This window comes from Echiichthys vipera (assembly GCF_963691815.1).
Source record: "Echiichthys vipera genome assembly, chromosome: Y".
Lineage (NCBI taxonomy): Eukaryota > Metazoa > Chordata > Actinopteri > Perciformes > Trachinidae > Echiichthys > Echiichthys vipera.
This window is the reverse complement of record NC_139849.1, coordinates 7,088,272-7,112,817: the sequence shown is the minus strand read 5'-3', so window position 1 is coordinate 7,112,817 and position 24,546 is coordinate 7,088,272.

Sequence of the window (24,546 nt, the reverse complement as noted above, 5' to 3'; positions counted from 1 at the left end):
GTGGTCTGAGTTTGGTTCTCTTCCAAGCTTGTGCTACGGTTCACTTTTTGTGACAGAACACAATCCTGGTTCTCCTTGCTATTTTTCTGTTGCATTTTTAGACTCTAGGCTTCCCAATGAAAGCTGGAACATTTGCATGCCTGTCCTACAAATCTTAAGTAGTAGTATCTGCAAAAACCTAAACTGAGAAAAACAGCTTTTTGTGTTTTTCTTACACTAACTTAGTATTAGCATCAAATATAAAAATCCATATAATAAAACAAAATAATCAACAAAGGGTATGATTAGATAGATCAAAGTGAAGTGTATAATATATTAGTATATATATAACTTTTTTTGACATTCAGGCAGAATTTGATAGTTTTATAGGCTATACTGCACTTGCATATGCATGATTGCTTAAACTTACATGGCCATACAATAAAATGTGGCAGCATGTGTAGAAAGTTATCAGTTTATCGTAGAAATGTATTATGTAGCCATTTAAAATTTTAACATAAGAGCTGATCTTGCGCTTCTTATTTATGCAAACTTTTTTGGGGCGAAAAAAGGTGCAGATACTGCTCTTACCTTTTGTTGGGCGAAATAGTCTTCAGGCTTACATTTGGTTGTATGTCATTCTGAAGCTAATAAATTCTATCCTATTTTGCCCTATTTCTGTGTGCTTATTTGATTTATTATTACATCCATGTGTTAGTTAGCCCTCATGTAGTTAAAGGAGCTGATATAAAAAATAACAATAAATGTGTGATTTGAAAGATTAAAACTATCTGTCAAATTGTTGTGGTAACCTGTTCTTATGTTAAAATGCCATTGCAGATTATGCTGGTTACCAGGCACCATTGGTTCGTGATGGAGGGAGAGGTCCACCCCATTATGAGATAACTCAGGTGCAGCTATCCTTTCTGGTGTCCTGTAGATTTACAGTAAGAGAAATGGCTGCTATTCTCCACGTTTCTGTCCGTACTTTACATCGACATCTGAGGTTTGTGACATCTATGCTTATTTTCTGTATTAAGAGAGTATTCTGTTTCGTTGAAAAAAATGCTATGGTCTAAAACGTTTAAATAGGATGAAACATTTTGAATAGGATGTCCGCTCCTACAAACATAAACAAGCCATGCATCACATTTCTATTGGTCACTGTGCTAAAAAATAAAAAATTTTTTTTTACCCATGACAGAAATTTCCAACTGAACCGGGCAAATCGTTTTGCTAACATTTCCGAAACTGATCTGGATGACCTTGTGAGGGAGGTTGTGTCTGACAACGACCTGATTGGTGGAGTCCAATAGCATCCAGCTGCAGACCCGGAGCACAAGTCCCTCACTTGACAAAGCCCCTTGCTTGACGGAAGTGACGCAAATGTATTTTTTTTTTACTTTATTGAAAAAATAAGTTTTTTTAATAGGTTATTCAAACTTTTTTGAAAAAGCACAAAACATAGCAAGTTAAAGGAAATCGTTTTTTTGTAAAAGAACATACAATTCCCCTCAGTCAGGTCTCAGTCCTTCACACACACAGTTAGTGTATATTCATCAGTTAGTGTATCTTACGGTTAATTTAGTCCGGAATATTGTGACATAACAAAGATAAAATTTAAAATCAAATATTACAATGTGGATGTTTTAGTGAAGATAAACATCTGCAAAGTTTTAATTGTAACAGGGTGATATGAAATTTCAAAATAAAAGTAGTGGGCTGTAGGAAAGGACGGTACTTAGTCAGTCCACGAGCACAACAGTCCTGTGACTGCCAATAAATATTCATAAAATTGAAAAATATATAAATTTATATTTATAAATGACTATATGTAATGTGAAAGGTCAGTTAATTTTAAAGAAATCACAAAATGGAAACTGTAAATGTTAAAGCAGACAAATTGTGAGATAGTTTGACCAGATGACACATGAGTATGGATTAACAAAGTTTAGTTTAATAGCCTTTTAATATTGATTTCATGATCCAATTTTAGAATTCAATAATCAATAATCATCTAGGCAACAATAAATAAAAGTTATTTTGTCACTTTTTACTTCAATCTTAATGAGGCAAAGTTAATTAACCAGTTTATAATCGTTAATTTATTCATCTTCAAACGCTTGTCCCTGTCGGGGTGCGGGGGGGCTGGAGCCGATCTAGCTTTTTTTATTTCATCTATTTAATTGGTAATAATTAAAAATTAAAAAAGTCTTTATGGCACACTGAAAACATTCTGGGACTTTTTGCAGCAGGATGATGAACCATGATGCCCTTTGCGTGTTATTTATCAAGGCAGTGGCTGTGGAGATGGAGATAGAGGTGTTTCTTTGTTAGAAGCGGCAGTTTCTTCCTCTTGAAGTCTGTGGGCTTCTTGTACAGTTCCATGACAATGGGGCCCAAGGCAAAACATTCAGTGCCGGTGAACCTCTTTTTAGGTTTGTAATGCTTGGATTCAAAGAAGATAGCTGCTCCTTCTGGTAACTTTTCCACATGTCTCTGGATCTCCACGTCACACTGGAGTGAATGTAGGTGTCTTCCTTCCTGGAGGCCACAGGGGTGTACTGCACTGGGTTCATATCTACACCGTTCAAATCTTTAACACCAATAGTCATGTATGGTAAGGCAATATACCAGTTTCTACCAATCGGGATCTGAATGATGAACACTGACATTTTACCTCAGGCAAAAGCACGTAAAGGAGCAAAGGCAACAGAATCTATAGGTTGTCTCGCTCCTGGTGTGTCTTTAAGGATTCCAAAAAGATAAGAGAACTTCTTCAAGCTGCGTGTCATCAAAGCAGATGGTGGCCGTTTGCTTTTTTCCTTTCCACAGCGAATGCAGATAGCTGGTGGTAATGGCCTGCAAATAAACATCACTTTAAAATGACATGGCATTGATCATCTTCTGATAAATGCTTTAAGATGGACATCCAATGAATGCCATAACTGCTAATGAATTTAGTGCCATATAGATACCTCAAGGTGTTGTCTTAGTTTAGTGTTCCCTGTTATGAAGTCAATCAGTACTGAGGATGTTGGGCACAGACATAACAACTGCCATTCATCATCAGCCTGGTGATTAGAGCCACAGCTCGTTACCAGGCATTCTGCTCCAGTCGGGTGACCGGGGCGATGTCCACGATGTGTAGTTCCTGTCCGTTTCGATCTGCGAGGCTGGAGTAGGACTCGTTCAGCAGCAGGGGTAGTAGGTGTTGAGCCGGCAACAGATCCAGGTGGCGTCTCAACCCCCCCTGGAGTGGCTGGCCTTGGAAGATCGATGCCATCTGGTTCCCTCGGATCTGTCTGTACGAGGGTGTCGTCTGATGGCTCCGTGACTCTTTTGCAGTGGCAGGCGTGGATCCAGGTGGCCTTCTCTGCGTCCTTTACTGCGGTTTCTGTGATGAGCAGCACCTGGTAGGGCCCGTTCCACCTTCTTGATCGCCAAGATTTCCTTCTCAGATCTTGGACCGCTACCCAGTCACCTGGATCCAGCTATTCACCTGCTTGTGAATATCAGAGAGAACAGAGGTTAGATGTGTACAATATCGCAGCATCTCATCTTCACAACACCCTGTCTCAGGGAATTGCCTTCGCTCAGACCCAATCCCAGTTCGCAAAGGCCGATCGAACAGGATTTAAAACGGGCTGAGATTATTTCTGGACCTGATTCTCCCCCTCATGTACATCAACACAATAGGGAGGGCCTTTGTCCAGGGCAGTTTTGTTTCCTTACAGCTTTTAGCTAGCTGGTTCTTTAGGGTCCCATTTTCTAGCTGCAATGCCGCCTCAGGTCAAAACCGAGGTACTGACTGATGTTTTTAAGTGCAGCGTTTACAAAAGGGGTCCCATTGTCACTTGATATTCGTAAGGGGACTCCCCATCTGGGAAGTATCTGTGTTAGTAAGGCTTTTGCCACTGTTGACGCATCTTGCTTTGAAGTGGGAAAAGCCTCTACATACTTTGAGAACCTGTCGACCATGACGAGGAAAAATTCCTTTTCTTCACTTGGTGTTAGTTCTATGAAGTCCATTTGTAAGTGATCAAAAGGTCTCGCTGCTGGGGGATAGGCGCTCTGTTTGACTCTAATGCCTCTGGTTGCATTGTTTGTTGCAGAGATCACGAATTTTTTGTATAGTGAGAAACCCTTTTGTGAACCAATTTCTTTAAATATCACGTGTCATCCAATGTCTTTGGATATCACATGTCATCCCCCCTTTTGACGCGTGGTCTCGACCATGCATCAATTTAGGGTAATGGTGAAACAAATAATCGCTGTGTTATCAGCGGTTGTTTAGCTGCGACCTTAGTTGCAGCATCAGCACGGGCATTTCCTAGTGAGACATAGTCTATTTTATGTGTATGTTCTTCTATTACATATGGCGATGTGATGTGGCAACAGCAAAGCATCAAGGAGGGAAGCGACCAAGTCGTGATGGGCGATGGGTTTGCCAGATGCAGTGAGAAATTCTCGATTTGCCCAAATTTGTCCAAACGAGTGGCAAACCCCCCATGCATGTCTGCTATCTGTGAAAATAGTGACAGTCTTACCTCTAGCCAATTTGCATGCTTCAGTCATGGCCACAAGCTCAGCGGCTTTTGCTGAATAGTTAGACGGGAGAAGTTCTGGCAAAAGTGTTTTGTGTATGGTGACTGCAAAACCTGATTGGTTAAGGCCTGTTTCCGGGTCCCTTGATGCTGAGCCGCCCACAAAAAGCTCCATGTCGCGGTTGGTGAGTGGTGTTTCGCGAAGATCAGGTTGGGGGGAACAGATTTCATTAACAATAGCCACACAGTCATGGGGATCCTGTTTCTCAGAAGTAGGGAGCAACGTGGCAATATTGAGTACAGTGCAGCGCTGTACAGTGATATTGGGCAGTTCGAGCAGAATGGTGTTGTATTTTAATCATCTTGCGGAGGACAGCTTTTTGGAGTTTTTTCCCTCTAACAAAATCATTAAGACTGCATGTTGGACTAACAAGGTTAGTGGAGAGTAACCGACAATGTCGCAAGAAGCTATGACTGCCTTCTCTGCAGCTGCCACAGCTCTAAGGCAGGCTGGGAGACCGGCTGCCATAGGGTCTAGTTTGAATGAGAAGTATGCAACCGTTTTTTTTTAATTGTTTTTTTTTTGCCCCCCCCGTAATCCTGCAGTAAGACGGAGGTCATGTAGTGTCCCTTTTTATCAACGGTTTGTGTAAATGGCCGGTTGCAATCTGGGAGGCCCAGAGTGGGTGGTGTCTGTAGAGCTAGCTTTACATCGTGGAATGTTTTTTCTGCATCGGGCGTCCAAGCGACTTTGTCCCATGCTGCTAGACCCTGACCATGAGCAATGGCCGCCAAAGGTGCCTCGATGCTTGCATAGTCAGGGATCCACTGTCTACGGTATGATGTCATGCCAAGAAAACTCATAACCCGTTTCTTTGTGATTGGTTTTGGGATTTCTTGGATGGCAGAGATGCACTTTCGGGAAAGTATTTTCCCCTCTTGCGATATAATGTGTGTAAGCAAGGCTAGCGTGTCCGCGACGCAAGCCTCCTGTGTAGGAGAGCAAATCATTAAATCATCCACATGTGCCAGCAAGGCGCTGTTTTGTGGCAGACTTAAGGACTATAAATTCTCACGCTGAGTAGCGTTGAGGATGGTTGGAGACTCGACAGCCCCTGACACAGTCGGGTAAACTTGATGCTTTACCTTAAAATGTGAATGCAATATTGGCTGTCGGGGTGTATGGGGACGCTAAAGAAAGCGATAGCCAAAACTATAACAGAAAGCCACTTACTTTCAGGTGGAACTTGTGAAAGAATTGTATGAGGATTTGGTACTGTAGGGGCACGTGCATGGATTGCTGCATTTACCGCCCGCAAGTCCTGGACAAACCCTTCACTCGTCTGGCGTATGTGGATGCCATTTTTTTTTCTTAAGCAAAACCTACATTGTGCTGGTGTTGTGCCCACACTTGCGGTGGCACTCATTTCAGGCTTGGTACGTCAGTGACATTATTAATCATTATCTTTCCGTGTGGTGCAGTAAAGTGTGATGTAGAGTATACCTCTGGGTTTTGAAGTTTAAATCTCGACCGTTCTCAAGAGCAGCAACTGCCTTTTGAATTGTTACTCGATGCACCTTTGAACCTTCATGATGCTCAGTTGCGGGGTCGGCCGTTTGATTCCATGCGGTCGCCTTGATGCATTTTGTCAACCAAGGTTCCAGATTTTGCGGCTCCTGTGTTTTGATCAGGGAAACATACGGGAACTGCGGCACTTGGAAGGAAACGTTAGGCAGGCACACAGAAATTGCACAGCGTGTGTTATCCCAATACAGGCATTGCAGTTCTAAAATGTCACACAGAGTACTTTGTTTAAACCATGTTTGTTCAAATAGAATATCTTTCCTTAAGCAGATGTGTGCAGCACAATGTGCTGCAGTGAGGCTCGAGTGGGGGAGGAGCCATAGATAGTGGTAAGTAGCCGCATTATCAGGAGAAGTCAGGAAGGCTTTAGTGTATGAATCATTTTTAATTATGGTTAGGCCATTCAGACCTGAGTTAATGTTTATGCCTAACACACACATAAGATCTCTAACACATCTGGTGCTCATTTTGGGTGTTTGAAATCGGTGTGTCGTATTACAGATTCTGTCGCTCCAGAATCTACTAGGGATGTGAGGGGTACATCTGCAACAGTGAGTGTTAGTGTGGGTAGATTCTTATAGGCAGCAAAGTTTAGTGAAGCATACATTTCGTGCAAGTTTTGTGATGTGTGTGTGTTTTCTAAGCATTCAATAGCCTGAAGTACGGAATTTAAACTGTGTCGTGGAGAGAATGTGGATGTGTTGGTGTATTTACGCGTTCAGTTCGGATGGCCTGTGTCCGGTCCAGATGCGCCCCTCACTCTTCCCAGCCCTACGGCCAGTCAAATCGCCCCTGTGTCGGAATCCCTGGCGGTTGGTCTGCCATTGTTCACGCTCTGGGCAGTCGTTTTGCCAGTGTCCATGCTTTCCGCAGATGAAACAGCTGTCTTCTCGCCCCCTTGGCCCTCGGCCACGTCCTCTGCCTTTTTCACGACCTCTGTGGTGATTGTCTCTTTGTGGTAGGTCTGAAATGCTGACAAAAAGTCAGGAGCTCAGTCATGTTTCTGCCCTCCATATTTGACCTTGGGGAACAGGGCGGCAGCCTCTTTCATGTTCGTCACGCCGTTCAGGTTTTTGCCACTGGTGTAGTGGGAGCCAGCTCGTGCACGTAGGTGGGGGAGTTGTGTAGATGATCGCGATCGCCGGGGGCCGAGTCCTCTGCCTCTTCCCCTGGATCTGCCTGTTGTGGTGGCCGGCTGGCCACCTCTCCCCCTCACCAGTGCAGCCAGGTCGTCGAGGGGTAGAGTGGTTGGTGCGTTTGTGGTGCAGGCTGGGCAGCCTCTTGGATCTCGGGCTGAGCCTGCTGAGCCTGCTTCTGGTTGGCTGGTTGGGGAGCCAGCCTGGTCGGAGGAGCCGAGTTGAGGTCGAGGGTCGCATCTAGTTTAAGACACAGAGAAGAAGGAGGGGGAGGAGAGGTTACCCTTTCCCTGCCTGTCTGCTGCCTTCTGCCTGAGGTTACTTTTCAGAATCCAATCGTCTGAGACTAAAACTGCCTGTATTGGGAAAACCGCACTCAGTGGCCCAAAATTTTAATTGGTCAACGCAAGATTCACCGTAGTTTTGTTTATGTACTGGAGATTTGGGCTTAGGGCTACGCCTTCGTCGCGTTTGCTTTGGGTTGGCCCCAACTCGCTTAGTTTAGGTCTGTCTAGAGTCGCACTGGCGTGTCAATTATGTGCTTTATTGTTCCTCTGAGGATGCTATTTCTATGTTTCACTGGTAGTTAGTTTGGGCCTAGCTTACCTTGGTTATGCTAAGCTCGTCTTTAGTGATATTGAAATCAATTGAACCGTTAACTCTTTAGCTTAAATGCTAGCTAGTTTAGCTTTAGCTATATTGGTAATGCTAACTTAGGTTATGGCAATACCCACAGTCTAATTTGATATGCTATTTTTCTCAATGCTAATTAGCTTAGCATTAGCTATGTTAGTTATGCTAAGCTAGTCTATGGTAAAACCCAAAGTTTAAATTGATATGCTAGGTTTTTTTTGCTCAATGCTAATTAGCTTAGCATTAGCTATGTTAGTTATGCTAATTTGTGCTCCTCTTCTTGTCTCCTTGCTCTCTACTCTTCTTCCCGTCTCCTCCTCTCTTCCTGAGCCCTTTCCTCCTCCATTCTAATCCTTTCACCTTCCTCCCTTTGCCTCCTTTCTTGCTCCTCAAGCCTGCTCTTTTCCTCACGCTCCTCTTCTTGTCTTCTCACCATTTCCTCTTCCTCTCGTCTTCTTCGCTCTTCCTCAGCTCTCTCATCTTCCTCCCTCCTTATCCTTTCCACTTCCTTTTCCTTTCTAGCTCTCTTCGTATCCTTTCCTCTTCCTCTCGTCTAATTTTCTCTTCTGCCACAATCCTTTTCCTTTCTTCCTCCACCAATCTCTCACACTCTTCTTTTTCCCTCCGAGTCTTCTCATCCTCCTCTTTTCTAATCCTTTCCTCTTCCTGCCTTTGTATCCTTTCTTCTTCATCTAATTCTCTCTTTTGGATCACAGCTGAGTCATATTAACATTTTTTTACTCCGAACCATGAAAGCCAGCTGCTCAACATGCTGATAGCAGTTTGCCAAGGCACATACATTATCTCAATTGGTCATCTGGTCAGTTAAAACATGTCTCAAACGAACGCGCACACACACACACACACACACACACACACAGGCCTGCAACATTCATTCCAATGCAAACATCCTTGATAAAAGTGGGTCAGTCAGTGATTTACCCGTTTTTACACGTTTTTCTAGAATCCAGTTTATGGATCTACATATATATTTATGGGTTATAGATTATTTTTTTTTTTACAGATCTATATATTTATCGATCTATATTTATCTTCGACAGTAACGTTACCTTATTCATTGTTGCTTTACATATCATACATGCAGTGGTTATATGAGTATACATATATATATATTCCTGTAGGAGTTTTCACAAGCGGAGTTTTCACCCTACTGACTGAATTACTTTATTTTGTTTCTAGTTATTTATTGCTGTTAAAAACAATCTCTCCCTATATTATCTTATGCTCCCTCTTCCCTCAGCGTGTAGGAAAGGGAGGATAATACTGTTGATGTGACCTTGAGCTAAAACAAAGCCTTTACACACTCTCGTCTTTCCACAGCTGTCGAACATGAACGCACACACACAAAGATGGGGTAGAGAGGGAAAGAGAAAAAAGAGAACAACACACATATAGACTTACAACAAACTATCTACCATACTGTCCGGAATCACCTCTTACTTTGCTCATGAGCTAACCAGAAACGTTGCTGTAATTCACCTCAAACAGACTCGAACTGTGAGACAACGTTTTCACAAACCAGTACTACTAATCAGACTCGAACTGAAAAGAGAGCAGCTGATCAAACTGCTGGCCGGCCCTCGCACAGACTCTCACTGTACGTCAAAAGACAGAAAGACTCGAACTTCCTGCAGAGGAGGGTCCCGCACCCTCGTCTTCTAGGGCCCTAGTGGACGTCAACAAACAAACAAATGGACTCGAACCATTTGTCCTCTGGACGTCAACAAACAAACAAATGGACTCGAACCATTTGCGGAAGAGGGACTCTCACCCTCGTCCTCCGGACGTCCTCTAGACGTCAACCACCAAACAAATGGACTCGAACCATTTGCGGAAGAGGGACGGCACACTCATCCTCCAGACGTCCTCTAGACGTCAACAAACAAACAAATAGACTCAAACCATTTGCAAAGAGGGAGTGGCACCCTCGTCCTCTAGACGTCAACAAACAAACAAATGGACTCGAACCATTTGCGGATCAGGGACTTTCACCCTGTCCTGACGTCACCAACAAAAAGAAACTCAACGGAGATTATTGAAGAGATCCTCCACCGAGTTCAGTAGGCACCAGCAGTGAGAGGACACGCCTGCTGTTGGACGTTAGGCCCCCACTTCTCAGCTGAATTTGTAGCGAGGTTGAGGTAGGAGCTTCACTTCACTGTGCACAGGTTTCACCGTCAGTCCTGTCCAGCCTGTGCCTCTCACTCCGGGTGCCCACCCAGGGACACCAAATTGTTGTGGAAATAGATTCTTCAATAAAGATCAACAAACAGGATCAGCTTTTTCTCTGTGGTTTATTTTGCCAAAGCATTTTCTTCTGCAGACAAAAATACGTTCATCCCCACATCCTCACAAGTTAGAGTCTATCAGGGAATGACGATTTGCCAAATCTCGCACAGTCTTTTAGGGAGAGGGACAGGACGCGAATAGCCTTGGTTGGGTGACGTCTTTAGACCAACCAAAGACATGCCTTAGACATTACAATTCTGAACATTCTGAACCTCTCTCATCACAAGGTCTCTAACACAGGGTACAGATGCACAAATGTGCCAATATATCATCATGAGTTAGTTATTTGCATTATCCATTAAGAAGGTGAGACAGGGGAGACACTGAACTGTGTCTGACCTGACAAAACTATGATTATGAATTACAAATATCCAAAATTCCCACAACAAAGTAAACATTAAAAAATTGAGTTATGTTTAGTAAATGCTTGATATAAATTAGGGAGACAAGATAGCATGCTTGATACTACTAGCTAAATCACATACTAACCAACTCAGCCAGGTTGATTGTGCATGGCCTCTTTAAGTCACTGTGCTCCCTGATGACGTGATCATCCTGTGTTGGCTCCTGTTGGCCACATTTATAATATAATGAACTTTTAGCAATGTCAAGAAAATTTACATTACTACCACTATTTAAAATTGTAAAAAACACATTAGTTTCTTAAACAAATAATGTCTCAAACCTTTCCATTTTTGTCCTCCGCTTGGCTTGTCACCTCCTCCTGGACATTAAAAATAGCTGTGACCTTTTGAGGAAAGTATATATTTTTTTTACCATGTCAAAATGTTAGAAATCAATCAGTTATGGTGATTAACATACATAGACTTTGATAATATTGGACACTTAATTCACCTCACTTTCGTTTTAGTCTAAAGACGGGTTGAAGAAGACCATTCAGCATGCTTTCTGCCTCCTTGGAAAAATGGGCAAACCTTCTTCCATGTCTGTAGAACATACAAATAGTCAAAATATGAAACAGACAAAAACAGACACAGACCCCTCCAGCTGCAGGTTTTCCACTAGCACTGCACATCACCATCTCCACAGAGCTGCCATGTCATCCTAAAGGAGGAACATTGCCACAAATACAAAGTGCATGTTTGTATTTTTCTATGTTGTACGGTAACCTCATGATTCCAAAGAGATATTATTTCTGTTTGATAATGTCTACTTACAACAGTGGAGTCAAATGGTGCATTCATATACGGGTTAAAGAGAAATATGCTGAGGCTGGCTTTTCTTTTCATCATTGCGGTGCTCATGGTTTTCATTAGCACTGGCAATTTAATAAGCCTTTAGCGGCCAACACAACAATCACAAGCGCAGGAAAAACCCTTACACATCTCACAGGTTGCAAAAAAACTTTATCAGAAATGTATTTGCCACAGAGTGACAGCAGTATCCTCAAATTCCCGCGCATCAAAGATTGCTAGTTAGCTCGCAGTTAACATTATCAACATAGCAAAGCTTACGTTGTTTTTAAACGTCTCCATTATCTTCATCATGTTCAGCCGTGACAGCGAGTTCGCTAAAATTCCCGCCTACTTACTGATCTCATATGTCACTTCCGTCAAGCAAGGGGCTTTGTCAAGTGAGGGACTTGTGTCAAGTGAGGGGCTTGTGCTAAGGGTCTGCAGCTAGATGCTACTCCCGGAGTCAGTAAGGGCCTCCTTGCGCAACAGAGGATTTCGTGTCCAACGTAGAAGAGTCAGGGAGAGTATGCTGAGAACAAATCCAGGAGCAGCTGCTGTCCGATCTCTTCTGCGGAGGCCAGAGAGAAGGGTGTATCAGGTGCAGGGTCCTAACTTATTGTGGCACATCGATGGGAATCACAAACTGACCAGGTAGTCTATTTTTTCGTACTTCACATAACTATGTAAGAAATTACTCTTGACAATTGGAGTGATATATTTGAGTTTTTTTTTTGGGATAAGTAGCCAAAAGGGTCTGGCTAAAACTGTTGGGGCTTGTTTTTCAGATAATAATTGGCTTTCTATAAATTATCCCTTACACACACCAAGTCAATCCATATAAATAAAGGATTCATATTTTGTTTTGGTTCTTGATGGCGGATCGTCATACATGGGGGAATAGATGACTTCAGCCGCCTTATTTTTTTTTTCTTCGGGCCTCCGAAAACAACAGGACCAGCACGGTGTAGGACAGTTTTGCTGGCGCAATTGCCCGATGGGGTTCCCTCCAGGATCAGGACGGACAGAGGAGGAGAGAATGTTGACATCTGCATGGTAATGAACATCTTCAGGGGCACTAGAAGAGGCAGTGCCATTCAGGGAAGAAGTGTTCATAACCAGCGCATAGAGAGACTGTGGGGTGCTATGTGGCGGGGAATCTCTAAAGTCTACCACAGGCTTTTCAACTTCCTGGAGAGCGAGGGAGTCATTGTGGTAGACAATGAACAGCACCTCTGGGCTCTTCATTATATCTACCTTCCTAGGCTAAACAGAGATCGATTAGACTTTACCAATCAGTGGAACCACCATGGATTGAGGACAGAAAGGTACAGCAGCCCACTGCAACTCTTTGTCAGAGGATGTCTCCAGCAGCAGGGAAGACAGTCAACTGCTATGCAGAGTATCTTTGTACAATCCGATGCTCCTCTGCCACCACCAGATGCTGATGCTCTACACCCTCCCCCTGTTTCTACTGGGCCACAACCACCTACTGCTGCTGCTGCTGCTGCTGTAGTATCTGCTGCTCCAGCCCCAGCTGATGCGGGTTTATTGCTCGACTGGCCAGAGAGGATAGCTGTGCCTGATAATCGGTACACAGTGGATGATGCTCTAATGGTGCAGATTAGGGCACGGTTCGACCCTCTCAGTGAACCTAGAGGTGAAAATGGAATATCGCTGATCCGTGGTCTTCTAGTATTTCTGGACTCTGTTCCACATAACAGACCTACAACTTGACGTGTGTGTGTGTGTGTGTGTGTGTGTGTGTGTGTGATAAATTTCCCTTTTTATATTTTTGGAAGACTGCTTAATAAACAACACGATTCATTCATTTACAACTATGTGTCATTTTAATAACTGAATTAAAATATCCATAAGTATATCAAGGACTTATAATGCTGTAATTATGTCAATTACTTTAGTATTTTAGTCCACATACTGCATTCAGGTTTTTTCTTCAAACACTTGAACATAATGTATAGAAAACACTAGCACACACCTCTCTCTAACTCATATCTACCATAATCAATAATCGATAAGACGAACACCAAGGTCATATTCACATTTCTTGTTTAAAAAAAGTAATTACCCACAATAATGTGAAATGTCGAGGATTCAAACCTCTTTCCACATATTTTTTATTTTTTAAGGGGAAACTTTGAACATTTTAAGATTTTAACTTTTAACATTATGACTGTTTCGTTTTTAATAAATTGAAGATTTTTACTGTATGTTTTTTTTCCATATTTTTATGGACATATCAGTGGTCTCCTGATGCACATATAGGCCTATATTTCCTGCTACAGTGTGCTGGGAATTTCTTTTTATCTGGGCACACAATTACAGCATATTTCAAATATGTCCACATTGTTTATTCTCTCTTGTGGACTCTGTATATTCTTAAAGGTGCATCTTGGTCTTATGTTTCCATCTTCAGGCTATGTAAATACATGTTAACACTTAAAAACAAATTCAGCCTGATTGGGTTATGTATTACATTATTAACAGCATAACAGACAGCGTTGAAGAGTGATGCATAAAGTGGGATTTAAAGCTGCACCTCAGAAGGGAACTGCCTCAAAAACTGACACTCTAACCATACTACTATCAGTTCTTCTCAATGTCAAGAAGACATAAATAGGAAATATATCTTTTAAATATCTTTAAACATTACACAAAATGTCCACAAATGTTATATATGGGGTTTTTTTTTCAAGCACACTAAACACTAAACAACACCATAAACAGTAGTCCTGTAGTAGTTTGTAGTAGTAGTATTTAAACAAAGATCTGCCAAAAGGAGATCTGGCATCGACTGAAGTGGTCTGTTTTTGTCAAGAACGGTACAGGTATGACACAAAAAGGTGGACCCAATGCAGACACAGACAAAAAAGTAAAGTTACAAAACAAACATTTAATATAATGAACGGACAAACGCAAAAACACTACAGAGAATACAAATACAAAGACTAACTAAACGAACGCGGGAATAACAGGAACAGGAAGACGACGGAAGATCAGGGAGAGGGACGGGAAACGGGAACTACGGAGAAAAACAGAAAACAAAAACGATTAATCAACTTACTACATGAAAGTAGTTAGTTAGATAGATAGTTTTACCAATACAGGGTCGACGACGGTCCGGCGCTGCATGCCTGTCAGCTTCAGGTATTTAAGGTGGTGGGGTAATCAGCATAACAGGCTGCAGCTTGGGGGGAACGCCTACCGGACCTACACAGAGACAAGGGAGAGAAACATGCGGGGAAACACAGACAGGGGGAGACAAACTCACACAGAACGGAAGAGAGGAGGGTACTGACAGAACCAGATCTTGACAGTACCCCCCCTCAACGAGCGCCTCCAGGCGCTCTACCGGGCCTCTCAGGGTGAGCCCGGTAGAAATCCAGGATCAGGGACGGATCCAGGATGAGGGATCTGGAGATCCAAGTCCTCTCCTCAGGACCGTAGCCCTCCCAGTCCACCAGGTACTGAAACCACCGACCACGACGTTGCACGTCTAGGATTGTACTGACTGTGTACGCCGGATGGCCGTCAACGGTACGGGGGGGTGGTGGGGAGATGGCAGGCGGGCACAACGTGCTGGTGGTTACTGGCTTTAGCTGGGAAACATGGAAAGTTGGGTGGATCCTGAGGGACGCAGGGAGCTTCAGACAGACAGAACTGGGGTTCACGATGGCCTCGATCTCGAAAGGACCAATGAATCGAGGGGCAAGTTTTTTATAGAGACACTCAGGGGAATGTATCGAGAGCACAACCATACCCTTTGTCCAGGTCTGTACTTGGGTGCAGGGATGCGATGACGATCTGCCATCTTACGGTTCTGCTCCGTCGTTCGGAGTAACGCCCCTAGGGTCTCCCACCAAATCCGACTCACTCTTCGGAGATGGTGTTGGACGGATGGCACGGCAATCTCCGCTTCCTGGGTCGGAAACAGAGGAGGTAAGTAGCCCAAAGACGCCTCAAAGGGGGACATACCTGTAGCAGTGCTGGTTAGGGAGTTGTGGGAGTACTCGACCCAGGAAAGCTGCGAAGACCACGAAGAAGGGTTGCGAGCACAGATGCAACGGAGAGCAGTTTCCAAATCTTGATTAGCCCTCTCAGTTTGACCATTTGACTGGGGGTGGAACCCCGAGGATAAACTGACCTTGGCCCCTAAGGCCTGGCAGAAAGCCTTCCAGACCTGGGAGGTGAATTGGGGGCCACCTGTCCGCAGGTATCCCATGGAGGCGAAATACGTGGTCCACGAGGATCTGTGCTGTTTCCATGGAAGACGGCAGCTTCGGTAGAGAAACAAAGTGCACCATCTTCGAAACGATCAACTATCGTAACGATGGTGTCTTTACCTTGTGACAAGGGAAGTCCAGTAACAAAATCCAGCGCGATGTGGGACCATGGTCGACCGGGAACCGGGAGAGGATGAAGAAGAACAGCTGGAGGTTGATGAGATGCCTTCCCTCGAGCGCAGACGGTGCAGGCCAGGACAGACTGCTTCGTATCCGGCACCATGGATTTCCACCAGAAGTGGCGACGAAGAAGGTTGAGGGTTCTGGAGATTCCGGGATGACAGGAGAGGCGAGCAAGTGTCCCCACTGGAAAATCTGAGAGCGAACACTGGCAGGAACAAACTGGCATTCCGGTGGTCCACCACCAGGGTCGGGATGTGAGCGCTGCGCCTGCCTGACAGAGGCCTCGATCTCCCAGGTTAATGCTGCCATGACACAAGATGAAGGGACGATGTTCTCCAAGCCGCGCTCCTCCTCCTCGGCAGGTCCAAACTGCCGCGAGAGTGCGTCAGGCTTGATGTTCTTACTCCCTGAAATGTAGGTCAAGGTAAAGTTAAATCGACCAAAGAACAAGGCCCACCGGGCTCGACAGGAATTAAACCTCTTGGCCGCCTGAATGTAGGCCAAATTCTTGTGGTCCGTCCAAACCACAAATGGAACCTCTGCCCCCTCCAGCCAATGTCGCCACTCTTCCAATGCTAGCTTCACGGCTAGCAACTCACGGTTTCCGACATCGTAGTTTCCCTCTGCAGGGGACAGTTTCTTAGAAAAGAACGCACAAGGGTGAATCTTCTTGTCGGAAACCGCTCGCTGGGACAAGACCGCCCCCACTCCTAGATCCGAAGCGTCCACCTCGACGATGAATTGAAGACCAGTGTCCGGTTGCACAAGAACAGGAGCGGAAGAAAAACGCTTCTTCAGAGTCAAGAACGCGCTGTTGGCGGCAGAGGTCCAGTCAAATGGAGCAGAGGGGGAGGTCAATTTGGTCATAGGAGAAACTACCTGACTGTAGTTAAGAATAATACGGCGGTAGAAATTAGCGAAACCCAAAAATCTCTGAAGTTGCTTGCGAGAGGTAGGTGTGGGCCACTCGGTCACCGCCCGTGACCCTTGCAGGGTCAGCCCTAACCTGTCCGCTCTCCACAATATACCCCAAAAAGGCTACCGACGACACATGCAATTCACACTTCTCGGCCTTCACGAACAAACGATTCATTCACCCAACGCTCCACAGTAACGCGCTGGTGCCGGAACATAGGGCTCACGAGGGAGGAGAGTACTCACGGTAGTAGCGGGTGACTTAACATTCACGGGAGCAGCAAGGAATTCTCCAGAATTCCTTGCAGCGTCTGTGAATGTTTACCGAGGAGTACTCCCTGGGAAGTAACTGCGTGACGCACGGAAAAACCCGGGGGTTGGGTTTCCATGTCCGCGGGGTACATGTTATGGCCGGACCGTTCTGTCATGAACGGTACAGGGATAACACAAAAAGGTGGACCCAATGCAGACACAGACAAAAAAGTAAAGTTACAAAACAAACGTTTAATATAATGAACGGACAAACGCAAAAACACTACAGAGAATACAAATACAAAGACTAACTAAACGAACACGGGAATAACAGGAACAGGAAGACAACGGAAGATCAGGGAGACGGACGGGAAACAGGAACACGGGAACTACGGAGAAAAACAGAAAACAAACACGATTAGTCAACTTACTACGGGGAGCGTGAAAACCACAACGAGAAAGGGGATGCCAGTCCGGGAGGAATAGTTTTACCAATACAGGGTCGACGACGGTACGGCGCTGCATGTCTGTCAGCTTCAGGTATTTAAGGTGGTGGGGTAATCAGCATAACAGGCTGCAGCTTGGGGGGGGCGCCTACCGGACCTACACAGAGACAAGGGAGAGAAACATGCGGGGAAACACAGACAGGGGGAGACAAACTCACACAGAACGGAAGAGAGGAGGGTACTGACAGAATCAGATCTTGACAGTTTTCCCTGGCATATGATTGGTGGAAAGCAGTTCACATCTATTGGCTGAGAAAGTCGAGGGGAGGAGATCATTAGCATCTGACTATTTAATATGCAATGAGTCCTAGAGGAGTACTTAACGTGTCCTTAACACGCGTCAAAAAGCGCGTTTGAAAGACGGACAGAACGCATTCCGGCACGCGCAAAGTCGGTCAGAACGCGTTGCGGGACTCGCAAAGTCACGCGCGAATTGTGGCACATTCCGCCTGCCATAACGGTGCACTATTTACAACTCGCTGTGCTTCGGAAGCGGTTGTGAAATCTGCAGGAACAATCATTAGGGCCTATGTCTTTATCTGTTATTTCACTAAATGCGAGAGCTCTAAGAAACCATACCAAACGTAAAGCTACATTTCTTTATTGTAAACAGTATGACACTGACTTTTGTTTTATACAAGAATCCTACTCAACTGAGCAAGATCTTAATTTTTGGAGGTCCCATGGTTCAGAACACTCAGCTGGTGTTTGCATTTTGAGAAACCGTTTTAATGGGAAAGTTTTATTTTCAGAATGTGACAAAAATAGTTATTATTATAACTATTATTATTACTACTATTACTATTATTTTCCTTGTTCTTGGGATTGCTCATTTATATTACATCTTAATTAATGTGTATGGGTTTTACCCCGAAACAGAAAATATCACCTACATTGATACATTAGAAAATCGACTGCTTCACTGGCTTTCAAAACTTCCAAATTCCTCAATACTATTTGGTGGAGATTTCAATATTACACTGGATAATCAATTGGACAGGTGGCCACCGAGAAACACTGACTCCTCCAGTTCTCATTTGAAGAGGTTTATTGATAGATTTATTTTAACTGATGTTTGGAGAGATACACATGAAAAATGCCTTAACGGACATTCTGCCTTCGCTATTATCTGATCATAAAACTATCAGTACAAATATTCCTTTACGGTCTTCCCCCTCCCCTGTTAAATCATCATATTGGAAACCTAATAGCACCATTCTCAAATATAAAGATGCAACTACTGAATTGAAAGATTGGTCAGACACTATTGGAACAAAGCTCTGATCGAAAATGTATATAGCAATAATTGCGAATTAATGATTTATGAGATTGCTAAATATGATACTCTACTTAAGATTAGTTCTTTATTATCCAAACCACTAGAGGCTCTTAGTGAGTCAGAAAAAAATTGAGCTCACTGAGCAACAGCATGGTTGGACAGCCCTATTGTTTTGAATGAAATCATCGATGCTATAAATCATTTAAAGATTAATAAATCACCTGGAATAGATGTTTTTACAGCCAAATTTTATAAGCAGTTCTGTGAAAATTTAGCCCGATTCCTAAAAGTGTATGCAGAAAGTATAGACAGAGGTTCACTCCCCCCTACACTATGTCAAGGTCTTATCACCCTCATCCCTAAACCGAAGAAAGATCACCTCCTATTAGATAATTGGCATCCAATATCATTATTAAATAATGATTACTTGTATTAGCTAACAGGCTGAAATCTACACTAGATAATACATCTACATAATAGATCAGTGTCAATCAGGATTAATGCAAAACAGACATATCTCTAATAATGTAAGGTTAGTTTTAGATGTATTAGATTATCTCATCTCATCTCATCTTCAACCGCTTATCCGGATTACTCAGATCTTATTCAAGACGACAGTTATATTCTTTTCCTAGACTTTTATAAAGCTTTTGATTCCTTAGAACATGATTTTATGATGGTAACTCTAAGTATTGTAGGAATTTTACACAATACTTTTCAGAATTTCACACCAATCAAAAGGACCTAGCAGAGTATATATTGCGTAATTCAAATTCTACAGGAGGCTTTCTGGAGTCAGCAGAGTCGTTGGTAGTTTAGTGCGCCAGCAGGCATTTATTAGCAGAAGAACATCGGATGATACAGACGTCTGGAGAAATGTTCTAGTCTCTATCTAGAGTAACTGTGAGCACACAGTACCCGTGATCAGAGGCAAGAAGTTCTGATATCTATTCTAAAAACTCCAGCATATAAACTTGTTACAAAGGCGTGGTTATGTGTGCGCTTGTGCGTGCATATGTGTATTTTAGAAGTAGCAGTTGCTCCAGCCTCCATCTTCCTCCCTGTGCGTAGGAGTAGCCTCTGTAGAGCAGGAGTCTTCTTCTTTATCTGTGAAGAAAGCACAACACGTACAGCAACTTCCCTAATCTCAACTAACTTTGCCAGGTGCATATTTGCAACATGGCTAGTTCATTGTCTTTGTGACCTTGACCGACTTACTGTTCCTGTGCTTTTGGAGAAAGCAGAAAAAGATTGAGTCAAAAGTTTGTGTGCTTTTGGAAACAGAAAAGTTTGAGCTTGGACTAATAATCACTATCACACTTTAAATGATCATACCTAATAATCACACTTATCACATTCTTATTAATCATTACTAATAAACTCGCTAACATATGATTATTAATTGAATTATTACTAATACACACACTTTTTAATTCTTCAATTCCCCCTGTTGATCACTCACCAGAGTGATCATTCCTCCGAGACCACAAAATCCTGGATGTCTAAAGGGATGCCACGGACGTGGCCTGCCAAGTTCTATAACTCTAACAATTATCAAACCATGCACATATGAGATAAATTACCACTAAAATAATGAATATTACAATAAACACACTAAGTGTCCACACACACACTGTTTGTTCTCTACTCCTACTTAACCCCTTTACCCTATTTATCAACTCTATATACTGTGGTGTTCTTTACTATTGGTGTATGTGGGTCAATCATAGATTATATTTATTTACAGAAGTCCCTTAACCCTGATCGGTTAGATCTGTTCTGACTTGATCTAAGGACCTTTTGGGCTCCTCCCCCTGTCTACACCTTGAAAGGTGAATCCACTTGTCACTTCCCTGTATTTTTACTGCTGTGGAGGTTTGCTCCACTACCTTATGGGGTCCTGTCCACCTACAATTGTGTCCACTTTCTTTTCAATATCTATACATACACCCAAGGTTCTCCTAACAGAGTCAGTGAGGCGGGTACTGGTCCTGACCCCCCTTGGCTTCCTGACAATGTCTTTACCCAGCCTTGGAGTTGAGTCACCTGGGACCGTGCTAGTCCTGGTGTGGCCCCTGGCTGCAGCGGTTCCTGGTGTCTTGGTCCAGGGATGGTGCGACCTGTAAATAACTCATAAGGGGTTAATTTCTTTTCTCTGTTCACACTAGCCCTCTTAGAGTATAATGCCATAGGCAAACAGTCTAATCATGATAAACCTATAGTTGCCATCATTTTAGCTATTTTCTCTGTCCTCATTTCCTCCTCATGCTTAATAGGCAGACCTGAAGCTGTCACAAAACCTGCTCTCTCTCACTCTTTCAACTGACAATGCACTGCTGCACTGGCCTATGCAGAGTCTGCATATGCCTGCCATCAGACTGTACAACGCTGCACAGCCACGCTGAGCGACGCTCAGGGAATAAACTAACACTACTCAAAGTGACCTATCACTGAAATGCACCTTTATCTCTCTTGCACATTAAAATCCACACAGCACATTGTAATATAGTGTTTATCTGCGATACTGTACTTTTATTTTATTTTATTGTTGTTCATATTTTGTATTTTATATTTTATCTTATTTTTAATACTTTTGATTGTTTTGTACCGCTGCTACGATGACCTCATTTCCCCTCGGGGGATAAATAAAGTTATCTATCTATCTATCTGTCTGTCTGTCTGTCTGTCTGTCTGTCTGTCTACCTATCTATCTATCTATCTATCTATCTATCTATCTATCGTATATGTTCACTCTCTTTCCCTCACCATGCTTACAAGCTGCCGTCACTGCCATCACTTCCTCTCGCTGAGCTGACGGTTTTTTCTTTCACTTCTCTTGTACTTAGTGTCTCAAACTTTCCCTGATCTTTGATTACCACTGCCTATGCTGCGCTTAGTCCTGCATTATCTTTTCTGAAACAGCAGCCGTATACATACAAGTCAATGTCTGGTCGATCCTGTGGTTTTGCATGCAAGTTGGGTCTCACTATAGTGGCTTGCGTTGTCAGTGGAATGCAGTCATGTGGGTTTTCGTCATCTGGAACTGCTAAACAGCTCGCTGCATTAACTCCTTTGTGTGTGTACATTATATTTGCATCTAAGCCGTCCTCTACTTTTCTCAGTCGAGAGTCTGATAGAGTAAAAACGGATGATGAGATTAACGCTATTACACTATGCCTGGTCAAAATTTTGAGTGGATGCCTGGATTACCTTTTTCTCTAATTCTGATTGTGAGGTGATGTGATGAGTGATCTTGTACACTGGTCCTTCTTTAGAGTATGTGACTGCCGGGATTGTGGTTTGTTCCCAGTCCTGTAACTGAGATGTTGTTTTTACCATGGGCCCTAAATCTTTAGCTTGACTTCCTGCTCCTAATGCTAAGCTAATATGGGGTGTTGCAGTGTCACCCATGTTGTACCACTCTGCCTGCTCTACAGTGAGCAGGACTTGTGCTACTACTCCTTTCTTTGATACATATGTACTATGAACTATGGTCACTTCTGTTTTTGCACTATTTGGTCTTATTTACTCATATTTATTCACTCCATATTATATTATTACAAAACAAACAAAACAAGAACAACTGCACCATGTCATGTGAATATGTATATATGTCTATTTCTATTTCTTACCTTTTTAAAATTTAACTTTATTGCTTATTTTTGCTATTTTTTATCTTATTTTGTAATATTCTGTTGGTGCTGTGACAAAAGAATTTCCTCCTCTGCGGGACATTAAAGGTTTTCTGATTCTGATTCTGATATATATATATATATACAGTCCAAAGTCAGTGTCCAAGGGGAACCCTCTACTTCCCTAACTCTTTCCTCATACACTTCTTCAGTTTGGGTGCGGTCATAGAGAAAAGTACAGTGGGGAACGTCAGGGACCGGTTCATATGGGTGCACTGAGTGAATCCACGGTGTCCATTGTTGATACAGTTTCAAAACATTGGTAATTGGCGGGTCTGGGTCCTCTTTCAATTGAGTCCAGTAAACGTTGGCCAACTGTTGCTGCTGATCAGGATCTTCCCCTAGGATCAATTGTCCAATGTTACATCTTGAAGTAATTGTCTCTGAACAGTCTATTTTTACCCTATTAGGGAAATGAACTTGCACCCCCTGTGGGCCACATAGGATAGATGCTTTTAATCTGACTAGGACGTCTCTTCCTAGCAGTGAGATTGGGCATTGTGGCGAATATACATAGCTTTGATGAAACTGGTAACCAGCTATTTTAGTGGTGAGGGGTTCTGTGAAAGGGAGTGGCATTGGCTGTCCTCCAAATCCCACAAGGTCTATGGAATATTTGGAGAGCTGTTGACCGAACTGAGGTTGTATCAGAGTTGAATGTGTTGCTCCTGTATCGACTAAAAAGTTCACTTTTCGTTCGTTCACTTCTCCCGTAGCAAGGAGTCAGCCTCTCCCCTTGCCCTTGACCCGGGGCACCCCTAGTATTGGTCTGGATACCCGGTGCCTTGGGGCAACTGGTTACCTGGGGCCAGTTGTGGTTGTGATGGCACCTGCTGTTGTTGCTGCTGTGGCGGGGGTCCCCCTCTTGGTAGACCTCTCTGGTTTTGTGGACAGTCTCGTGCCCAATGTCCATGACCTCCACACACGAAACACCCATTGTCCCTGGCCCCCGGTGGTCCGCCCCTGCCCCTTCCATAACCTCCTCGAGGATTAAAGCCTCGTCCTCTTCCTCCTCTATAATTTGATTGTGGTGGGCCCCATGGTCCTGGCGGGTTCCATGGTCCCTGGGGAGGGGGTCCTGGATAAAATTGGCCTGCAACTGGGGCAACTGGAACTGGGGATTCCCATTGGCGCTGGCTCCTCCTGTTGTTGGCTCATTTGTGCTTGTGTCTCTAACTGTAATTTGGTCAGTTGTATTTTCAAATTCTCTATCTCTGTTTTGCTCACAGCCTTTCTTTCATCTGCTCTACGCATGTGATGTTGAAGTGTCCTCATCCATATGTGTAATGGATCTGTGTCTGCTCTGGGGTCATCCTCCATCTTTGCCTGCACTTCCTTATCTGTTCCTTTCATAACTGCAGCTTTAAACATTGATCCCTGCAGTGGATCTGACCCTGGGTTTGTTCCTGACCTTTTCCTGCCAGTCTTTCCTGCATCTAAATCTAATTGGTCTGTTGTCCCTAATCCGTATTTCTGTCCAATTAATTCTGAGTTCTGTAGGAAATGCTGCTACATTTTTAACACTGTTATCACTTATCGCTCTTAACCACTTATTTAGTTTGTACTTATTTTATTTCATATGCTGCTAAACTGCACAGTGCGTATTGTTGTTTATTGTATATATCTACGTTTAACCACTGTGTCCGTTGCACTCTGTCACATTTAGTTATTGTTTGATTTATTTTACGTTAGCTTTATTTTATTTGATTATGTTTCTATGCTTGTTGTTACTCTGATCTTTTCCCACCTTTGTATTGAAACTGTTGCAAAATAATTTCCCTCGGGATAAATAAAATAATAAATAAAGCTTCTTGAGTCTTGAATCTTAATCCTCTCACATCACCTATGATGGGATACCGTGACTCTACTAAGGAGCTTTTCATAAAATCTAATGTTTTAAAATTTACGGACATAGTCAAGCTAAAAATACTTGAAATCTTATTCAGAGCTGTAAAAAATCTTCCTACAGGTATTCAATCTTTATTTAAATTAAGAAACAATTGCTATAATTTAAGAGGACTGCTTCGATTTGAAACAAGAAAAGCAAGAACTAACATTAGACAAAGATGCGTGTGCGTGTGCGTGTCCGCGT